Raw genomic sequence first — 10,486 nt, 5'->3', positions numbered from 1 at the left:
GCAGGCAGGGTGGGCACCCCAGCTGGGGTCCACGCTCCATCCTGCGAGGTCCACACCCTGCACTCCAGCTTACTGCTGCCTCTGCTGCCACTAGGAGCACCTTGGCTCAGGGACAGCAGCGTCACCACCGCTCTCCAGTGAGGCAAGGGAATCCTCGGCCATCATCCTTTACAGCATATTGCAGACCCCTGACCTTCTACACATGGATATGGGTTTTGAATCAGCTTGTGATGGTCCCAAAAGGAGACCGTGCACTGACAATGTGCTGTATGTGCACGTCATCTAGCCTGGTGTGACTGCTGTGCAGCAGCAAGTGCCACCAGAAGGAGATCTGACCGAGCCAGGGCTGCCCACCAAAGTCTGAGCCTCAGGTTCTCATTAGCAGATGGCAGACATGTTCCCTCTCCTGCCCTTGTGAAGATGAAGCAGGACCCAGTGGGCACTGTAGACCCAGGCTTCTCACCAGCTTTGTGCAGAAGCACCTGGCCAGGTGCTGCCCGGGGTTCCTGAGCTGCCCTACGCTGAGCAGAACACCCAGTGCCAAGAGCCTTTTCTCTTCACAGCCTTGGAGTGATGGCCCCTTCCCCCGGGTCCAGGTCTGCTCCACTGTGCTTGCAGCCTGGGAGGGCAGCATCCACTTCCCACGGGCACCTGGCTAGGCCCTGTTTGGAGGCGGGCTCCAGGCAGCCAAGGTGCTGTGCAGACTGCCGTAGCTACGGGCAAATGCCGCCACCGTGCGGTGGCTCCACATAGTGCAGACCCAGCATGGGCGGCTCCCTTAACACCTCCAAGTCCACCTAGGGGTCCACAGTTCCATGCTTCTAGGGACCTGGATGGCGCCTCCTGCACTTGAGCTCTGAGCATGACCCAGCCCAGCTCCTGGGCATGGCCAGCCTTCAGCACCTGTGGAAGCCTCTACAGCATTTGTGATGCAAATTTTTTTCATTGCATTTTAATTATTAATTAGTAATAAAATTTCATGCCAATCAGGGCACAGTGGCACATGCCTTCAGTCACAGTAGCTTGGGAGGCTGAGGCAGGAGGATCATGAGTTCAAAGCCAGCTGCAGCAAAAGTGAGCTGCTAAGCAAATCAGTGAGACCCTGTCTCTAAATAAAGTACAAAATAGGGCTGGGGATGTTGCTCAGTGGTTATGCACCCCTGAGTTCAATCCATGGTACCAAAAAGAAAATTTAAAAAAAAAGAGAGAGAGAAGAAAAATTTCATGTTGACTCATGGAAAGTGGCAAGTCAAACCTTGTGCCAGGCTATGCCACCCTCCACATTGTGTAGCTGCAGATATATTCCCCAGCTGAGCAGGAAGGTCCTGTAGGGCAGGACACACACACACACACACACACACACACACACACACACACAGAGTCCACCCTGGAGAAGGTGAGCTAGAAGCTCCTGGAAATGAGGCCCAGGAAGGACACTGAGGATGCTGGGTACTCAGAGGAGGCTGCCTTCCCTGGGGCAGTGCCCCTGAGGGTTAGGGATGGAAGATCCAGGGTCAGGCAGAGCGGGTGTCTCTGGAAATTTCATCTCATTTAGACCTCACATTCCTCAGCTGTGAAATGGGCCAGCAGCCCGGTCCCACGGTGGTAGGAACACAAACTGAATGTGGCGGCCTGTGAGTCCCCTGCCCGCCTTATTCTAAAGTAAGGGCAACAGCTGTTCATCTGTGGAAGACACAAGGAGGAACTAGAGGAGTGGAGTGTTCAAGTTCAAGAAGCATGTTCATCTCTTCCAGAGTCTAACACAGGCTGGGTGGAGACTCAGTGGTAGAGTACTTGCCCAGTCTGTGTGAGGCCCTGGGTTCCATCCTCAGCACCACAGGAAAAAGTAAGTAAATAAACAAACAAATAAATCAATGAATAAGATAAAGTATCATGAACCCAGAGGGGCTTCATCCTGAGCTGCTTCTCCACATTGTTGGTGTGTTTCTTTTGAGAGGATCTCACTGATTTTCCAAGGTTGCCTTTAAATGTGAATCCCTGAGTCCTCAAGATGCTGCAAGGCAGGCCTGTTAGTAGGTCCAGCTACGTGGAACTTGTCACAGGACTTGAAACTGGGCCTTGACCTTTGGGGTGGACTCTCAGTGATGGTCACTGTTCAAAGTGATTCATGCATATTGCATGCTGGGTAAGTCCTGGAAACATACCCTCTGAAGTCGCCACGAGCCAGGGAGCATTTTCAGGACTAGGCCTTTGAGGATCACCCTTTAAAAGGCCCTGGGATTGTCAGACTCAGAGCCCCAGGTGCGGCCTGCCTGACGGGGGGCAGGTGCTGCGGGAACCGCCCACTCCTGCCTGCTACCATGGGGCTCTGTTTGGACGCTCAGCATGTCAGAGATCCTACCAGATACACTGCCGACACGTTACCTGAAAAAAGACAGCCCACACCATCGTGCCCTAGAGGTACATGCAGCTCTCAGGGCAGGGCGTGACTCAGGCATGAAGAGGTGACTTGCAGATCCTGTGACATCCTACCGGTAGCATGCCTGAAAGTGGGATCTAAGCCCAGGACACTGCCACACTGGGGTGGAGACAGGACTCCAGGAGAGGAGGAGATCTGGAAGATGCTGAGCCTGCCCAGCTGAGGGAATAGTGGCAGAGACCAGAGTCCATGCAGCACTCTGTCTGCCAGGGTGACAGCAGCAGGAACGGCTCTGTATCACTGTGTCCCTGCAGGGCCCTCTTCCCTCCACAATAGGCACTGCAGTGCAAACTCTGACATCTGCCAAATGGGCATGAAATGTGCATCCCCATTACACAGATAGGGAAACTGAGGCTTGGTAATGCTCCCCTCTGCCAAGCAGATGACTGAGTCAGGGTCTGAATGCTAGTCTGAGAGGCTCAGTCGGGCCCAGCAGATGAGGGAGTTGCACCAAAGGCCATGCCCACCCTCTGCTCCGCACTTCCATGGTCTGCTCCTCGTGTCCACAAGTCAAAAGTGCATTTAGGACCCTGTTATGGTGTCGATGGGAATGTCCATGACAGGCACGAGTGTTGAAGACCTGTCCCCTCTTCAGCAGTGCTCAGAGGCGGAGCCCTCAAAAGTGAGTGGATCACAAGGGCTCTGACCTCATGGGTGGATCAATCCATTGATCAGTTTGTAGGTGAATGATGATTGACAGGTGGTAAAACCACAGGAGATGGGATCTAGTTGGAGAAGCCGGTCATGGGGCACGCGCCCTGGGGACCACAGCTTGTACCCACACTTCCTTTTCTTTTCCCCCTCCCTCCCTCCCTTGCTCCATGCTTGTCACAGGCCTATTTGTTCTTTGGCAGCTTCCCTGAGAGACCCGTGGCCCTGCACATGGGACTTCTCCCTTTTTCATTCCTGGGACTTGCATCAGGACACACAGGGAGCACTGGGAGGTGACAGAGGAACTGAGTAGCTGATGTCCTCACCAGGCAGAATGGAGGAAGCAAAGAGGCAGAAAGAAGAGGCATGTAACGAGTAAAGGATTTATGGGTAAAGAAATGTTGTTGAGCCTGAGACTCGAATGTTCTTGAGGACAGGTTACCAGAGAAGAAAACAGGCATGGACTCCCCAACCCCAAACCAAACCACTACAGGGAGGGGCCCAAGAGAGAGGAGGGGCACAGAGCAAGTCTTCAGCTGGATCACTTGGAAACATCTGGAAAGGCGGCAAGATTTAAGGCCTGATGGGAGCAGCAGGGTCCCTGACACACCCAGGTGTAACCTGCATCTTCCTGTGATCATGGACCTATGTCCCTTGGTCACTGTCGCTGACTAAACTAGAACACAGCAGAGGACAGCGAGCTACCTGCAGTCAGCAACTGTCTGTTCATGTCACTTGTAACAGGAAAGTACCAGGCACAGTAGATGCTCCCTAAGTAACACACGCTCCGTAGACTGGAAAGAACGAATGAGAATAAGGTACACTCATAGATTATTGATGGGACCAGATTTGTGCAACTACTCTGGAAAGTATGGAGATTCCTCAAAAATCTTGGAATGGAACCATCATTGGTCCCATTTAACCCACTACTCAGTATATATCCAGAGGGCTTTAAATCAACATAATACTGTGACATAGCACATAAATATTTGTAGTGGCAAAATTCATAAGAGCTAAGTTATGAAGTCAACCTAGATACCTTCCCACAATGAATTGATAAAGAAATGATATATACACAATGCATTATTACTCAATCATAAAGAAGAATGGCCTTATGACATTTGCCAATTAATGGATAGATCTGGAGACGATCATGCTAAGTGAAATAATCCAATCCCCCAAAACCATAGAGTGAATGTTTTTTTTCTGATATGTGGAAGCTAACTTACAATAAGCGGGGAGAGGAAGAATGGAAATTAGGTAGATTAGTCAAAGAGGAATGAAGGAAAGGGAGGAAGGATGGGAAAAGAAAAGACAGCAGAATGAATCTGAAATAATATACATCCATGAATATACCACAGTGAATCTTACCATCATGTATATCCACAAGATATTCATTTAAAAAATGACTGAATATATGGCAGAAAGATTATTAGAGGGAAGGAAACAGGAGTGGGAGGAGGGAAAGGGAATGATAGAACATGATAGATCCTGTTTTTATAATTATATCAAAATGGATTATACTGTCATATAATTTAAAAGAACAAATAAATAAAAAATAGAAAAAATCTAACAATGGGCTACAGATTAGCTTGATCTAAAAGCCATTGTCGAGGTCTTAAGCCCCCTTGCCCTTCTTGACCAGCGGCAAGGGAAGGGGACGCTCCCCAACAAGGTCAGACTGGGATAGGTATGGCCGACTGACCGCCTGCCCTCCAGGTGGAGGACAATCAGAGGCGTCAGGGAGACCAGTCACAGCAGGAACTCATTTATTGAGGAAGTCACACAGCTTTTATGTAGGGTGGGGGCTACGTGGGAACCAATCAGCTTAAAGGTCAGCAAGGCAGGGGGGTTCACGCAGGCGAGAGTCCCATTGGACTATATGGCAAGCACGAGCTGATCACGTTCACGGAACTGTTGTTAACCAATCCCTGATGGTGGTCCGGTTTATTGTCATTAACTTTTGAAACCGCCTTTGAGACCTTGATCCTGCTCACTCACCAGGAAGTAAGGAGCCAGCCTGAGTTAGTTAACGTGTCATTAGACCCAACAAGCCATTTCTTCTAAAACTTCTTATTGTTCAAATGTTTCTAATATAATTTTTACATTGACTCTGAGTTATCAGTCATTTCCCCATTCACTGTGACATCATATGAAACTGACTGGAGTAGATGCAGCCCCAGCCTTGAGTGTCCAGGAATCTAACTACAGCATGATTGATCAACAGTGTCTTCAGGAAGAAAGCCTTCTGCAGTTTCTTACAAGATAAGAGTGGACTAAATATATGAAAGATAAGTCACAATCAAGATGGAGTCACTTGTGTTAAACACACACGCATGGGGCTGGGGAGATAGCTCAGTCAGTAGAGTGCTTGCCTTGCAAGCATAAGACCCTGGGTTCTATCCCCAGCACTGCAAAAAAAAAAAAAGAAGTTTCCCTTTTCGCCGTTTCCATAATGTAGTGGTCATCACGTTCACCTAACACACATGCACACACACACACACACATACACAAAACAACTAAGAAAAGCCAATAGGTTACAAAGAAAGGGTTTTTATGCAGGACTACCTGATAATGATCACAAAAGACTACTAAAATCTAAAGTTTGTCCTGGGTTGACTGGGACCTGATCTAATAGCATCACTATATTCTTTGTTCTCCAAAACCCTGGCAAAATGTTACTAATTTTTGTAATGATAATCATTTTGGGGGAAATCATATTTTGCTTTTTTATATTGGTGTATAATTATGATTTCATGTCTATGTTTATTTTTATTTATTTATTTATTTATACTAGGGATTGAATTCAACCACTGAGTCACATCCAAGTCCTATTTTATATTTTATTTACAGACAGGGTATAATGGAATTGCTTAGTGCCTTGCTTTAGCTGAGGCTGGCTTTGAACTAGCAATCCTCCTGCCTCAGCTTCCCAAGTCACTGGGATTACAAGCATGTGCCACTGCACCCAGCTCATGTCTGTTTATTATACTTTTCTCAATCAGCCCAAACTGAGACTCAAATACCACTCATAGGATTCATCTACTGACACTCCTATTTTCCCATATACCTCTTAATCATCATAATGCTAAACATCCTTAATGGTCCCTGCAATTGCTAGTCCACAGCCACAGACACAAATCCAAATAAATACAATTTTCTCATACTGGACAAAGGTGCCAAAAATATGCAATAATGGAGAAAAGATAGCCTCTTCAACAAATGGTGCTGGGAAAACTGGATATCCATATGCAACAGAATGAAACTGAACCCCTATCTCTCACCCTGCACAAAACTCAACTCAAAATGAATCAAGATCCTTGGAATCACACCAGACACCCTGCATCTTACAGAAGAAAAAGTAGGTCCAAATCTTCAACTTGTTGGCTTAGGATCAGACTTCCTGAACAGGACCACCATAGCACAAGAAATAAAAGCAAGAATCAACAACTGGGATAGATTCAAACTAAAAAGCTTTCTCTCAGCAAAGGAAACTATCAGCAATGCAAAGAGAGAACCTACAGAGTGGGATAAAATCTTTGCCACTCATCCTTCAGATACAGCACTGATTTCTAGAATATATAAAGAACTCAAAAAACTCTGGACCAAGAATATGAATAACCCAATCAACAAATAGGCTAAGGAAATGAACAGACACTTCACAGAAGATCTACAAGCAATCTATATATATATGAAAAAATGTTCACCATCTCTAGTATTAAGAGAAATGTAAATCAAAACTACCCTAAGATTTCATCTCACCTCAATTAGAATGGCGATTATCAAGAAGACAAGCAACAATAGGTGTTGACGAGGATGTGGAGAAAAAGGTACACTCATACATTCCTGGCAGGGTTGCAAATTAGTGCAGCCACTCTGAAAAGCAGTATGGAGATTCCATAGAAAGCTTGGAATGGAACCACCATTTGACTCAGCTATCCCACTCCTTGGCCTATACCCAAAGGACTTAAAATCAGCATACTACAGAGATACAGCCACATCAATTCACAATAACCAGATTGTGGAACCAGCCTAGATGCCCTTCAATTGATGAATGGATAAAGAAACTGTGGTATATTACTCTGCCATAAAGAATAATAAAATTATGGCATTTGCAGGCAAATGGATTAAATTGGAGAATATCATGCTAAGTGAGATAAGCCAAACTCAAAAAAACCAAAAGATGAATGATCTCGCTGATAAGCGGATGATGACACATAATGGGGGTGGGAGGGGGTAAGAATGGAGGAAGGAGGGACTGTATAGAGGGAAAAGAGGGGTGGGAGGAGTGGGGGAAGGGAAAAAATAACAAAATGAGTCAAAAACTATTACCCTATGTAAATGTATGATCACACAGATGGTATGCCTCTACTTCATGTCCAAACAGAGAAACAAGATGTATCCCATTTGTTTACAATAAAAATAAATTTAAAAAAATTAAGAACAAGAGAGGGAGTAAATTTTCATCTCAGAGAGATTGAAGAGGGCTTGGAGCAGGAGCAGATTGCAGTCAGTGGAAGAGCCCAGGCTGAACCTGTGTGAAGCCCTGGGTTCCAATCCCCAGCAGCAGAAGCCAAAAGGAAACACAAGAAATAAATACCACACATTTTTTATCAGAAAGGAATTTGGAGAGCCCAGCATGGTGGCACAGGCCTGTCATCCCACTGAATTAGCAGGCTGAGACAAAGGACCACAAGTTCAAGGCCAGCCTCAGCAAATTACGGAGACCCATCTTACAATTAAAAATAAAAAGACTGAGGATGTATGTGGATTAGTGGTACAGAGCCCCTGTGTTCAATCCCTGCAGGAAAACACAAAACAAACTCGCAAATGAGTTTGGGGAGACATATTCATCTATTGAATGCCTATAGTAAGGTAATTCCAATCTTGATTTCTTTTTCTTTCTTTTTTTTTTTTCTCAGGGAGGGTCCTTTTTAGTGTCCAGATTTGTTTTTTTTTGTTTGTTTGTTTGTTTTGGCAGTTCCCATAGGCACTCCAAGATAAGTAGGTAAACTTTAAACAACTTCCAGAACTGTATTTTTGTCTTTGTAATCACTTGATTTTCAAGACAAGGATAGTTTCCTTGAGTTGCCAGAATAGTCACCTGTCCATGACAGTGTACTGCTTTTTATATGTATTTTATATGTTATTTTATTTTTTGCTTGACTTTTATTATTTTCTTTTATTATTTTGTTTTCTTTTGTGATGTTAGGCTGGGGAAGAAACTCAGGGCCTTGTGCACACTCTGCAAATGATCTTGATCACTGGACCATACCGTTAGCCCTTCTCCTTTATTTTCTCTTTTGTCTCCCCCAGGACCTAAACCCAGGGAGGGCCTCAGACCTGTGAAGGTCAGGAAAAATCCTCTCCCACTGAGCTCAACATCCCAGCCCTCATTTTATCATATTTTTGTTTTTGTTTTATAAAACATTAAATTTATTCAAAGTGTTAAAAATTTATCTCTCCCCTCCAAAATACTTTATGATAAAAAAATATATTTTCTTAGTCACTGTACAAGTTTCTGATTCCTTTTCCTAACATTTTATCATCTTTTACTTGCCCTTGTGCATCAGGGAACAGATGTTTACCTCAGAGAGAAATCCAAAGATTTCCTGTTCTAAACCTAGAGTGGGTTGTCCTTGAAATATCTGAATAAAATCTTTCTTTATGAGTATGTGGTTCCATTTTTACCTCCCATAGAAAAGATGTGAAACAAACAGACATTGCATTCAGTCACAGTCTAAGTAGAAACCAAAAAGTTAAGTCAAAGGCAAAATTATCAACCAAAGTCCTTGCCTTTGGAGGGCATTTGATAGGTACATTACTAAGAATTCAATATTGTAGCACAGAGCATGGGATTGGGATTTTGTCTCATGAGTTTGATGAATGAAATCCATAGAAACAGGGGTGGGAGCAAAATAACAGGATTTATTAATGTAATAAAAGAAAGCAGTGCTCCCAAAGGGGGAAGCGTCCCAACACAGGTATCCCAGAGAGTGACAAGTGATGGATTGACTGATTGTCTGGGGATTTGTATGTAACTACAAAGTGAAGAAACTAACCCTCTACCCAAACCTGGGTAAGGTATTCCATGTCCAGGAGCTCTTCACCCACCCACTCTATGGTCCAATCAGGTTATCCTCCTCCCCTTGTATGGTGAGAGTCTGGGTACCAGGCAGTAGAGGTCTCATTATCATTTAGCCCATACCCCAACCCTCACCTCATGTAGTTCATACCTGGGAGTTGACCAACTCCCAAGGATACACTTTTCACATCACTATGAAAATCTCAGTTTCCACAGAGTGAAGCCCCTTTGGTGCATACAGCTATGTGCACATCTATGTGTTTCTGATCTGGTGGCAAAATGAGATCACAAGTGGGATGTTCACAACCTACCAGTCAGCTTAAAAATAACCACTGATTGGGAAGAAGTAGGAGTCAGCTGTCAATTATTTTCAGTATGCAAAGAAATGCACAGATGGTCCTAGGACATGAGGGCGCAGGGATCCATCCAACTAAAGCAAGTCCCCTATCAAGTCTGAAACATGTGTCCCACCTTCATCACTTCTAAGGCATCTGAGACTCAGCCTCCTACAGCCTAGTCATGGTGTTTGTGCCTCCATCTATCTCCAGAACACTTTTTTCATCTTGTAGAAACCTGAATACCAACCTTTCCTCATCTGCCCCTGCCTAACAGTCCCCACAGAGCATTAATCTGCTCTCTGTAGGTCTCACCCACAGAAAGCAATGACCCTAGAAACATTCCTCCAAGTGAAGGAAGTCAGCTGTCAAGGGACCCAGAAGGTAGGACAATCCAATATCTATGACCTACCCAGATTCAGTAGATCCTGAAGACTGAAGTCCATCAGTGGTTGCCAGTGGATATGGGGCAGGGTGTCTCTTTTAAAGGCAAAAGAAGCATCCTGGAATAGGGTGGCAATCATGCCTGGTCACAATGCTGCATGTCTATCATCTCAGTGACTTGGAGGCTGAGCTAGAAGGATTGCAAAATTTTACTTTTATTTTGAGAATTATTAGTATTAGTATTACCTTTATTATCATTATCAGTACTTTGGTAGCAGATATCAAAACCAGAGGTGCTAAACCACTGAGTCATATCCCCAGCCCTTTTAATTTTGATACAGGCCTGAGCCACCATGCCCAGTAGAAATTTTTATTTTTATTAAAAAAAAAGGAGGAATGAGGATGTGGTTCAGATTCCCTGGGTTCAAGCTCCAGTACCTCCTCCAAACAAAATGTGTGTGATGGTCATGTGGGTGGGGGGACAGTCCCAAAATGTATAGCTTATATTTAAAATCACATACAATGATCACTTAACAGACCAAAAAAAAAAAAAAAAAAAGAAAATGAAAAAAGGAAAAACCACACACACCA

This window comes from Sciurus carolinensis, unplaced genomic scaffold, assembly GCF_902686445.1.
Source record: "Sciurus carolinensis unplaced genomic scaffold, mSciCar1.2, whole genome shotgun sequence".
NCBI classification, from domain to species: Eukaryota; Metazoa; Chordata; class Mammalia; order Rodentia; family Sciuridae; genus Sciurus; species Sciurus carolinensis.
Note: the sequence above shows the minus strand (reverse complement) of the source record.